The sequence below is a fragment of the Furipterus horrens genome, unplaced genomic scaffold (genome assembly GCF_987537825.1).
Source record: "Furipterus horrens unplaced genomic scaffold, mFurHor1.1.pri manual_scaffold_4, whole genome shotgun sequence".
Taxonomy (NCBI): domain Eukaryota; kingdom Metazoa; phylum Chordata; class Mammalia; order Chiroptera; family Furipteridae; genus Furipterus; species Furipterus horrens.
In genome coordinates this window covers 106,626,306-106,639,299 of record NW_028327174.1, presented here as the reverse complement: position 1 = coordinate 106,639,299, position 12,994 = coordinate 106,626,306, and the positions used below count along the sequence as shown (strand labels likewise).

The 12,994-nt window shown below is 35.7% G+C and overlaps 1 long non-coding RNA gene across 2 annotated transcripts in view; it reads left to right on the top strand.

The window, feature by feature from the left end:
* Positions 1–10,299: 10,299 nt before the first annotated feature.
* The window catches only part of LOC150012618 (uncharacterized), a 69,225-nt gene continuing 66,530 nt past the window's right edge, over positions 10,300–12,994 (top strand). For both annotated transcript variants that reach the window (XR_016510765.1, XR_016510764.1), the window contains exon 1: positions 10,300–10,374. This is a non-coding gene — a long non-coding RNA (uncharacterized LOC150012618). The remainder of the gene's footprint in view (positions 10,375–12,994) is intronic.

Below are 12,994 nucleotides of genomic sequence, written 5' to 3'. Positions count from 1 at the left end.
AAGGAAGGAAATCATCAAGATCAGAGCAGAATTAAATGACATAGAGACTAAACAAAGAATCCAAAAATCAACAAAAGCTAGGAGCTGGTTCTTCAAAAAAAAAAAAACAAAATTGACAAACCTCTAGCCAGGCTCATCAAGAAGAAAAGAGAGAAGACTCAAATAAACAAAATCAGAAATGAAAGAGGAGAAATCACAACTGATACTACAGAAATACAAAGAACAGTAAGAAATTACTATAAACAACTGTATGGCAAGAAATTTGACAACGTAGAAGAAATGGACACATTTCTAGAAACATATAACCTTCCAAAACTGAATAAAGAATAAGTAGAAAGTCTCAACAGACCAATAACAAAGAAGGAAATTGAAACAATAATGAAAAATCTCGCAGCACACAAATGCCCTGGACCGGATGGCTTCAAAGGCGAATTTTACAAAACATTTAGGGAAGAACTAATTCCTACCCTCCTCAAACTATTCCAAAAAATCCAAGAAGAGGGAAAAATCCCAAACTCTTTTATGAAGCCAGTATTACCCTAATCCCAAAACCAGGTCAAGACACAACAAAGAAAGAAAATTACAGGCCAATATCGCTGATGAACATAGATGCTAAAATCCTCAACAAAATATTGGCAAACAGGATCCGGCAATACATCAAAAAGATTATACACCACGATCAAGTGGGATTCCTCCCATGGATGCAAGGATGGTTTAATATTCACAAATCAATAAATATAATACATCACTTAAATAAAATGAAAGACAAAAATCACATGATCATGTCTATAGATGTAGAAAAAGCATTTGATAAAGTACAACACCCATTTATGATGAAAACACTCAGCAAAATAGGAATAGAGAGAGAATACCTTAACATAATTAGGCTATATATGAGAAGCCTGAAGCCAATATCATACTCAATGAACAAAAACTGAAAGCATTCCCCCTGAAATCACGAACTAGGTAAGGCTGTCCACTCTCTCCACTTCTATTCAACATAGTGTTCGAAGTCCTAGCCATAGCAACCAGACAAGAAAAAGAAATAAAAGGCATGCAAATTGGGAAAGAAGAAATAAAACTATCACTATATGCAGATGACATGATAGTATACCCAGAAAACCCTAAACACTCCACTAAAAGACTACTCGATATAATAAGTGAATTTGGCAAAATAGCAGGGTACAAAATAAATATGCAGAAATCTAAGGCATTTCTGTACACCAACAATAAATATCACAGACAGAGACAAAAAAAAAATACCATTTACTATAGCAACAAGAAAAATAAAGTACCTAGGAATAAACTTAACCAAAGAGATAAAAGACCTGTACACTGAAAATTACACAACATCGAAGAAAGAAATTAAGGAAGATACAAATAAATGGAGGCAAATACCATGTTCTTGGATGGGAAGAATCAACATCATCAAAATGGCCATACTACCTAAAGCAATTTACAGATTCAGTGCAATCCCTATTAAAATACCAATGACATATTTCACTGACCTAGAACAAATACTCCAAAAATGTATATGGAACCAAAAAAGACCCCGAATAGGCAAAGCAATCTTGAAACAGAAGAAGACAGCAGGAGGAATCACAATACCAGACATCAAAGAATACTGCAAAGCCACTGTGATCAAAGCAGTCTGGTACTGGCATAAGAACAGACATGTAGATCAGTGGAACAGAATAGAGAGCCCAGAAATAAACCCAGGCCTCTATGGTCAACTAATATTTGATAAAGGAGGAAGGAACATAAAATGGAGTGAGAAGAGCACCTTTAACAAATGGTGCTGGAAGAACTAGACGGGGACATGCAAAAAAATGAAACTAGACCACCAACTTACACCACACACGAGAATAAACTCAAGATGGATCAAAGACTTAAATGTAAGCTGTGACACCATAAAAGTCCTAGAGGAAAACATAGGCAGGAAAATTTCAGATATCCCACGTAACAATATCTTCATGGATACATCTCCTAAGGCAAGAGAAATAAAGGAAAAAATAAACAAGTGGGACTACATCAAATTAAAGAGTTTCTGCTCAGCAAAAGAAAGCATCAGCAATATGAAAAGGAAACCAACCATATGGGAAAACATACTTGCCAATGACATCACAGACAGGGGACTGATCTCCAAAATATATAAAGAGCTTACATGACTCAACATCAAGAAAACAAACAACCCAATTAAAAAAATGGGCAAGGGACCTGAACAAACACTTCTCCGAAGAGGACAAACAGAAGGTCCATAGACACATGAAAAAATGCTCAACATCATTGGCCATCAGAGATGCAAATAGAAACCACAATGAGATACCACTTTACACCAGTCAGAATGGCCATCATCAACAAATCAACAAACAACAAATGCTGGAGAGGATGTGGTGAAACGGGAACCCTACTGCACTGTTGGTGGGAATGCAGACTAGTGCAGCCACTATGGAAAACAGTATGGAATTACCTCAAAAAACTAAAAATGGAACTGCCTTTTGAACCAGTGATTCCACTGCTAGGATTATATCCGAAAAATCCTAAAACCGTAATTCAAAAGAACTTATGCACCCCTATGTTCATAGCAGCCCTGTTTACAGTAGCTAAGTACTGGAAACAGCTTAAATGCCCATCTGTAGATGAGTGGATCAAAAAACTGTGGTAAATTTACACAATGGGATACTATGTAGCAGAAAGAAAGAAGGAACTCCTACCATCTGCAACAACATGGATGGAACTAGAGAGAATTTTGCTTAGTGAAATAAGCCAGGCAAAGAAAGAAAAATACCGTATGATATCACCTAATACAGGAAACTAAAGAACAACACAAACAAAAAACCAAAATGAACAAAGAGCAGAATAGCAGTCAATAGGGGGGAGGGGAGAGGGAGAGAAGGGAGATAAGTAAGGGAACGGTATAGTCAAGGAACATGTATGAATGACTCATGGACATGGACAACGGGGAGGGATATGATTGCGGGAGAATGGGTGGGCTGGGTGGGGTGGGGAGCAATGGGGAAAAAATGGGACAACTGTAATTGAAAAACCAAATAATAAAAGAAAGAAATAAAGAAAAACAAACAAACAAAAATATGTTTTAATGAGCCAGGACCAGAAGTAGCAAATAAGAATTCTAACTATATGCCACTGGTCACCACAGATATAAGGCTACCCCAACTGCAATTAAAGCTGAAAAATGCAGTGTATTCATCAGTCTGAGAGGAAAAAATAAAAGATTTTGAAGAACACACAGCATAGTCTCTGCTGTAACTGCTGAATTTCAAGTTGTTTTTCCTCCTTTACTTCCTAAATACTTTTCATATTTATTACCACCTCTATTTTCAACCCTACAAAGCCCATTTTCATGGGTCTGACCTCGTCATTTCTCAAAAGAATCACTGTAATAACCTCTAAACTGCAATCTTCGTGTTCTGGTTTAACTCCTCTGATATATCATCTGCATATCTGTAGGAACATTCAAAGTAAAATAAAAATTTTACCTATCAAGTTCCTCTACTCAAATCCTTTCAGTAACTTCCCCTCATATACAGGATAGATATATCATAGATTGAAAAAACAAGGTCCTCCTGTCTTGAAATATGTCTGTTTCACCAACGTCAATTCTGGCTGCACATTGATATCCACCTTATTTCCACCAAGAATAAAACAATACTGGTATCCTTAAGACATGCCATTTAGTGTCTTTGCTCATTTTGTTTTCTCATGTGAAATACTGTTCACTTCTCCATAACTTTTCAGGATGAGTGAGGTGTCTCACATAAAAATCTGCATAATTTTTGGTACTTTTATCAATCATCTTTTATTTACATCATTGTACATAATAATCTGTGCTGTTGCCTAAATAATTCATTAAACTATGAGATCCTTGAGAATAGAGGCTATGTCTTACTTATATTTCATTCCCATCTCTAGCAGATACATAAAACTTGGTAATCATCTACAGATATCTGTCAAATGAGTAAACTTCTAAGCAGAATCTTACCTCCAAACTCAGTTTCTTTACCCATATTCCTTGTAACCTACTTATATCTTGCCATTTACTTCCATGGGACTAATTCCAGATTTTCCCAAGTCCACTGGCTGGAGTTTGCTTTTGTATGGACAGATTACAAGATAATAATTATTGTTATATTAAATTCCACCATTTTTACCCTCTCCATATGAATGGATACCCTGGCATCATGTGAGCTTCAAATGACACTTGGGCACTATATTATAAGCCCAGGGAAGCCTGTCTAAGCTTTCTGGAATTTGTCCCTTAAACCATGTCAGTGTCTTTTAGCCCATAACTCTTGTATAAAATAGATTCATGCTTGTAATTCCAGCTGTCAATCTATGCTCATTCAAGTAACCAGTCATATCTCATAATCAAGGCTGTTCAATATTATAACAATAGGCATTTAAAATAATGGCATTTCTACCACACAGTGGGATCAAGAGTTTAGCCATGATAATAGCCCAAAACAATACAAAGAAATTCCATTGCAGCAACAGTATAGTGTGGGTGGAAATCTAAGTATAATTTTCTGTTGTCCTCTGAATTTGAAATGACTTGTGCCAATTGTGAACTTTTTTATAACGCAGACCAAAATTGAGTGGAAAATGCACTCCACTCAATCTTTATTAAGTTTTGGTCTCATTTCAAAATTGGTAGAGCCAAGGCTTTTTCTACAATATCTTGATTGATAGCATCAAGTTATGATTTAGGACAAATTATGAAAGACTACATTAGTTGTACTTGTGCCTCATAAAAAGTACATTGGTTTTCATTAATTAGGGGCATTGAATTAAGTTGTTATTGGGGAAAAGAAAAATAAATGCATAACATAAAATGCCTGGATGTTTAAATAGATATTATTCAGAGGTTAAGTACCTAGAATCCTTGAATTTGAAGTATAACTTGATTTTTTAAATGATATGTATAAGAAGAAAAAAAAGAAATAAAATATCTAAATTTAAGGCTATTTTGAGATACTTTTATTTACTTTCTAGTTTACTTTAAAGGAACATTTTTTCAGTTCATTTGAGTTTTTGTAATAGACAAAAATAAAAAATACATATATGCTATAGGAATAAACATTTTTTATATATTACTTCTTTATATGTCTTTGGAGACTTAAAATGTATTTTTTAATTTTGATTTTTAATTATAGTTTTTATTCAATATTATTTTGTATTAGTTTTACATGTATAGCATAGTGCTCAATCATATACTTTACAAAGTGATCCCTCAATATTTCCTATATCCACATGGCACCATACAAAGTTATTAGGTATTACAATATATTTGTCTTTTTATATTTTATTGATTATGTTGTTATAGTAGTCCCAATTTTTTTCCATTTGCTCCTCTCTGCCCAGTACCCCCCTTGCTTCCAGCAATCTCATCCCCCTTAGTTCATGTCCATGGGTCATGCATATAAGTTCTATGGCTTCATCCTTTCCTATATTATTCTTAACTTCCCCCTGTCTATTTTGTACCAAACAATTAAGCTTTTTAATCCCTGCACCATTTCCCCGTTTCTACCTCTTTCCCCTCCCAGCTGATAACCCTCCAAATGATTCCCATACCTATGATTCTGTTCCTATTCTGGTTTGCTTAGTTGGATTTTGTTTTTATTTTTTAGATTCAGTTGATAGTTGTGAGTTTGTTGTCATTTTAATGTTCATAATTTTGATCTTTTTCTTAAATAAGTCCCTTTGACATTTCATATAATAATAACTTGGTGATGATGAGCTCCTTTAGCTTTACCTTGTCTGGGAAGCACTTTATCTACCCTTCCATTCTAAATAATAGCTCTGCTGGATAGAGTAATCTTGGTTTTAAGTCCTTGTTTTTCATCACCTTGAATACTTCTTGCCAGTCCCTTCTTGCCTGCAAAGTTCCTTTTGAGAAATCAGCTGATAGTCTTATAGACACCCCTTTGTAGGAAACTCTCTGCTTTTCTTTTGCTGCTTTTGAGATTCTCTCTTTGTCTTTAACCTTTGGCATTTTAATTATGATGTGTCTTGGTGTGGTCCTTTTTGGGTCTAGCTTGTTTGGGACTCTCTGTGCTTTCTGGATTCATATGTCTGTTTCCTTCAACAAATTTGGGGAGTTTTCCTTCATTATTTTTTCACATAAACTTTCAATTTCTTGCTGTTCTTCTCGTCCTTCGGGCACCCCTATGGTTTGGATGTTGGCATGTTTAAAGTTGTCCCGGAAGTTCCTATGACTCTCTTCATTTTTTTCAATTCTTGTTTCCTCATTCTGTACTAGTTGATTTTTTTTCTTTCTTCCTTATGTTCCAAATCATTGATTTGAACTCCAATTTCCTTCCTTTCACCATTGATTTTGTGTGGATTTTCCTTTGTCTCATTTAGCATAGCCTTCACTTCTTTTATGCATTTGCCCTACTTAAGTATATCTAACAAGCCTGTGAGCATCTTTATCACCAGTGTTTGGAATTCTGCATCTGCTAGGTTGGCTGTCTCCTCGTTTGTTAGGTTGGCTATCTCCTCATCACTTAGTTCTCCTACTGGAACCTTGATTCATTCTCCATTTTGGGCCATACTTCTCTGTCTCCTCATCTTGATAGGATCCTGTGTTTGCCTTTGTGTCTTAGGTAGAGCTGGCACTCCTGTTACATTTTAAGGAGTGGAGCCTCCCTTAGGGATTCGTCGGTACAGGGCCACCCGTTTCACCACATTGTGATGATGTATGTGGGGGAGGGGTCTGAGAGGGAACAATGCTGCTTGTTCAGCACTCGCTCCTCTTTCAGGCACCTCTCCAACTTCCACATGAGACTGGTACCTCTCCAGCTGTTGCCGTGGCCATCATTCCCAGAGTGGGTGGATCTGCAGACATTCAAGGACTGTGGGGGCCCTTCAAACAAGCAGACTCTACTGAGAGATTGGCAGTTTCCTTCTCCATTCCAGCCCCCACTGGTTTGTACAGTCAAAAACAATGAGGCTTTAAGTATTTTCCCCCGTGCTTGGACCATGAGCTGCGCAGTCTGGTCTGGTGCTGAGAATGCTCCCCAGGTGTCCCTCCTGACTTTTTAAAATGTGTGACTGCGCTTTTCACTGGCCTGCCACTGCCACTGCTGCCGCCACCTCACCATGTTCTTCCCACCTGGGCTCTGCCCCTCCTACTTGTCTGAATGAGTATTTCTTCTTTATATCTTTGTTTGTTGGACTTCCATGCATTTCGGTTTTCTGGAACTTCTGGTTGTCTCCAGTTCTGAGGTAGCCGTATTTCTTCCTAGTTGTGGAGGGAGATACAGCATGTCTGTCTAGTTCTCCATTTTGGCCAGATGTCCAGTTATTACAATATTATTGACTATATTCCCTGTGCTGTACTTTACAGCTCATGACTATTTTGAAGCTACTGATTTACAATTTTTAATTTTTTCACCGCTTTTTCCAATCCCCCAACCCGTCTCCCATCTGGCAACCATCAGTCTGTTCTCTGTGTCTATGAATTTCTTTCAATTTTATTTGTTTATTTTGTTCTTTAGATTTCACATATAAATAAAATAATATGGTAATTGTCTTTTTCTGACTGACATATTTCACTTAGCAAAATACTCTCTAGGTCCCTGGTTTTGCAAATGGTAAAATTTTAATCTTTTTATGGCCAAGTAATATTCCATTGTATATATGTACCACCCCTTTTTTTACTCCCTCATCTGTTGATGGACACTTGGGTAGCTTCTACATCTTGACTATTGTAAATAATGCTGTGATGAACATAATAATGCATATATTCTTTCAAATTAGTGTTTTGTGTTTCTTTTTATATACACTCATAACTGGAATTGCTGGGTCATAGGCGGTTTCATTTTTAGTTTTTTGAGGACCTGCCATACTGTTCTCCATAGTGGCTGCACCAGTCTGCATTTCCACCCACAGTGCATGAGAGTTCCTCTTTTCCACATATTTGCCAACACATGCTGTTTGCTGATTTATTGATATCCATTAATAGTTGAGTGGATAAAAAAGCTGTGGTACATGTAAACAATGGCCATAAAAATGGCACCTTTCCACTTGCAATAGCATGAATGGATCTGAAGGACATTATGCTAAGTGAAATAAGTCAATCAGAGAAAGAAATATGTAATTTCACTCATGTTGGAATAATATTTTAATAATATTTTATTTTTTAGGAATATATGTATATAAATAATATAGTTTTCAAATCATGAATTTAACAATTGAATATTTGATCAAGTATTGGTATATTAAATAAGTCTATGCTTTGACAAATAGTGTTTGCTGCAGCTTAAAAAGCAACAAATCCATTTCCCAGGCTATGCATTTAACTCTGATCAGTCCTGCTACAGTTTTTAAACATTGGCCATTCATATTTTGTCAATTATCTTTATTAATATGAGTTCCTCCAGAATTTATAAATAGCTCATTTAAAAGCAAAATTAAAAAATGCTTTAGTTACATCTCATACATTATAAATTGCTAAAAATAAACACTCATTTTTGAATTAACTCAGAAAAATAGAATATAAGAAAAAGCACATTTTTGGTTCTACAATAAGGGATCTTAATTGTGACTGTGAATGTTAATAAAAGATTTGTCAATGTTAGTGTTTTTAAATCTCAAATTACCCTAAGAGTTCAGAAAATTATCCATCATTATCTATTTAGGTGTCTTCTAAGCACACACACAGTTATTTAAGGCAGTTGTTCAGAACTCAGAAAATATATGCTCATGCAAACTGTAATGTTCCAGGCTGCCCAATACAGGAATATTTTACTCATGCAATAGATAAATTAAAATTAGTTAGGTACCACAGAGCCTCTTTGGGCTCTGAGGGCTCTTGGGAGGCAAAAGAAAGGTGGAAGCAGTGCTGACGCACCAGAGATTTTATCCTGAAGTCAATGAGGATGGAGAAGGGAAAGAAAGATCCTAGGGTGTCTGGTTGCTGCCATAACAAAGAGAAGGAGTAGTTTAACAAAACAAGGGGAAGTATCAAAACATTGTGAGCATTAGTATTATTTTCATAAACATTAAATTCTTATCCTCAAAGTTTCATGAATTCTACAAAGTTAATCCAGGTGTCATCTCCTCTGTCAAAGCTTTCCAGATCTGTCAACCTGAGTTAAAATTGCAATTGCTCTCCTGTGTATTTCTATAGCTGGAATACTGTACGAACATACTTCTTTACAGCACTTACCACTCCACTGAATTAATATTCTATGAAATTTGTCTGTCCTCATTGACTCAGGGATCTTTGAGAGCAGAGACTGTCCATTTTTAAGCCTTTTGTATGCTCCGTTAGTGCCACAGCCACTGCTCCAGTATGTAGCACCATGATAGGCATTCAATAAACACACACTGAATTAATGACTGAAATCCAGTCAGAGAGCATTAAATATATGCCAGGCTGACTAGTTTAATCATGGACTGTGGTAATAGGGATCCAAAAGGGCAGGTGTCACAAATTTAAATTCATAGTATGTTCCCAAAAAGGTGACAAAAATGTAACAGGTAAAATTACATGTACATTTTATATATAAAGAAAAAAAATTCAGTATTAAAAGAAAAGCTAATGGATAAGCTATAAGGTTGATGATAAACCCTAATCAATAATAGTTGGTCACAGTATCAGGGAGACAAGGGGACACAATGTATACTATGGGAAAGCTATTTCCTGGCTCAAAGACACGCCTCTTTCAAGTCTATTGTCACACAAGGAAATCTGGGTTCAGTATTGCTAGGCATACCAATTTTTAAGAAAAGTCAGAAATTGAGTATTGACATGACATATCACAGTTTTAATACGCTGGCTTAAAAAACATATGAGTCAAACAAAACAAACTGTATGAATCTGAAACAAGGGCCACCAGAGTATGAATGCCACCTGAAGTGGTCCTTTCAGGTCTGACAAAGCTGCACCACTACTTTGAGAGCTTAGTTTCATGCTAGTTTGTCTCACTGTTCCAGGCTGATGTACAAGCATAGTCACATCCAGTTCTCAAGGAATTGAATCCAAAATCATGATGACAATGACATATATAATAATTTTATAATTTTCTAGTATGTTTCCTACATTTGACTCTCCTGAGCGAACTACAATGGCATAGCCAAGTCAGTTTGTATATAAACAGCTCTACACTTCAAATATTATGTTGTTTTTCCTTTTTTTTTACTGTTATCACTGTTTCTGAGTTCCTATTTCCTACTACATTTCCCATAAGTCTTCACTACATTCATTCCACCCAGCCGGCTCTTTTTTCACCCTCCCTAGAATCTTACAGGCCACAGAAATACCTGATTTCAAAGAGATGTTCACATTCTATACTGATGCCATCTAGGAGGGTAAATGCCCATTGTCACACTGCTGAATGGAGAAAGGTAAGAGAAATCATTGCAGGACTTTATATTCTAATCTTTTAAAACATTTTGAAGAGACAGAAATGTTTTATTCTTCAACCAATATCTTAGTTCCTTATTTTTGTTTTATCTCTGCAAATCAAAATGCAATAAATTTTTTGAACTATAGAACTGGAATGTGTACTCAAAATGTGACACCAATGTGATTGCAAGGAAAATTGAAGGAAGACTTATGTAAGACTGACAGTGGCTCTGACTCCAACAGCATGACTTTGAATATAAATCTTGCACAAGTAAATGAACTACAAAGAAAATATTAAGCTGATATCCTGCCTGATTGATATGCCATGATAGCAATGCAAAGAGAAATAGATTCATTTAAGTTAGGCTAGAGGCTTAGTTTTTTCACAGCTATCATCAGAAAGCATATATTAAGTTCTTATTCTCAAATCATTTCATGATATGAAATCTTTTCATGTCTTTCAAGTAGGGAATCAACATTTAAGATAAAAAAGCAAAATACACACACACAAAAATTGAATGGCTAAAGAAAAATTTAGTTACTTAGGTCATAATAGGATTTTCTTTTTAACTAAAATGAGAGTGTAATCAGGTAATTTATCTCCAAGTAGTGGAGATTATAGTTCTGTATTAAATGGATGCATTTGAAGGTTACATTTGATTACTTACTGTCTAGGATTGACATAAAAGTGGTATATTACACTATGCCATGTACTTGGTTAACCCACTTGTAAATCATTAAACCTTTGTTTAATAATTAACAGTGTTCTCATGAAAACAATAAGATACATCTATTATTTATTTTCAGTACAGCTTTGCACAATTATGATAATATGCAATTTAATCTGTGAAGCTATTAATTAAATACAAAATACTTAATGAGTACTGGAGAGTTGTGCTTCAAAATGCACAATTGTTCATTGTGTGGTCATTACCTTAACTGCCCTTCCTGCAAAGCATGGGGGAGTAATCCATAAAATACATTAGGAGAAAAAGGAATATTAAAAAACAATGATAACCACAAAGTCGTGGGTTGGTCAATAGTGTTACAGTTTTCCAAGCAGGTAGAAATATCTAATTTGTATCCTACCTCCTGTCCAAGCTCCTACTCTGTGTCTTTGAAGATGAGTATACTTAAAAAAAATGGCCCCAAACAGTCAGGAAAGGGGAAAGGGAAGCAGTTTTGGTGCCTAGATTATTGAAAAATTAAAAATATTAAATAGAGTATTCCAAAAAAACTAAGAGCTATGATTTCCAACTTCCAATTAGAAAGTCTATCTTTATGAAACTCCACATCATTGGCAAGAGATTAGTCAGATATTCTTATTATTCTTTTCCAATTTAGCTTCAGTGTGCTATTAGATGTAATCTTATCACGTTATTCAGAATTTATCACTTTATTCTGCTCAGGAATTTAACACTTTCTATAGTATTAAATCTAATCTTATACATTTTTAAGACCTTTACATACTAGGCTTTGTTACCTTTAGAATAATAATGATGGTTTAAGCAGCGAAGGCTAATATTTTCCCTAGGAATTGTGCTGTGTCCTATCACCTCATTTAATTTACTGAGGGGGAGAGAGAAGAGAGAGAGAGAGAGAGAGAGAGAGAGAGAGAGAGAGAGAGAGAGAGAGAGAGAGAGAGAGAGAGAGAGAGAGAGAGAACAGGCTGTGAGAGATAACCTAACTTGGTTTGAGTTTTACTGCTTCTGTGTTGCAAAGTTAAGCCAAACCCACAGTTGTATGATTCAGAACCATTGTTCTTAACCTTCCTGTATGCTAAAAACTTCACATTATTCCAAGACTCTTCAAAACCTCCCCTGTATTTCACTAAATGAATCAGACCTGACTCTTTCATGTACTTAGTATTGATTTATTCCTTTCTCAGTGCCTTAGCTTTTATGTTGTTTCCTCTCTTAAAGTACTTTGTCGATTAATCAAATATCCCTCCTCTTTAAAGGTGTGTGTCACGTCTTCTCCACAGCAATTCCACCTCAAATGCATACCTCAGACCTAAGATTTATTTATATTCCCCTAGTGCCGATACAAAGGTTATTATCTTTCAGTAAGTATATTTCCTGAAAACATTAATAGTAAAGACACAAATAGTTCACTATAAAATTGAGTCTTTGTCATACACATTTGATTTCCTTATACAAAAGATAGATTTTCTGCCAGACATATTTCCTGTGCAAGATTTTTCATCATCAACAAAATTTTTTAAAAAATTTTATTTACTTTCAGAGTGCCCTTGGTCTGTGTTCAATTTTTTTCTTAAGAGCTTCCAAATTTAATTTTAACTTTAAGTGTTGCTGCCCAACATAAGCAGTATAGAGTCAGAGCAGGAATTTCCCTTGCAGAGAAATGGGATCTATTTAATTGAAAGGAAGGATGGGAATTATTCTGAGGCTGTACACATCCTTGGGAGTAGTGGGCTCCACTCTTCTTCTGGCTTTTCCTCTCCAGGGTCCCTGCTCCCTTTACCCTTAGACTCAGGTTCATTCACACTCCTGGGGCAAGTCCTGGCTTGGCCCTGATACAAAGGAGAGCTCTTCATGAGGAGTTGGTGGGTTCAATAAAGCTCTAGTCAAGTTTATTGCATGTTACTCTGACACCTTT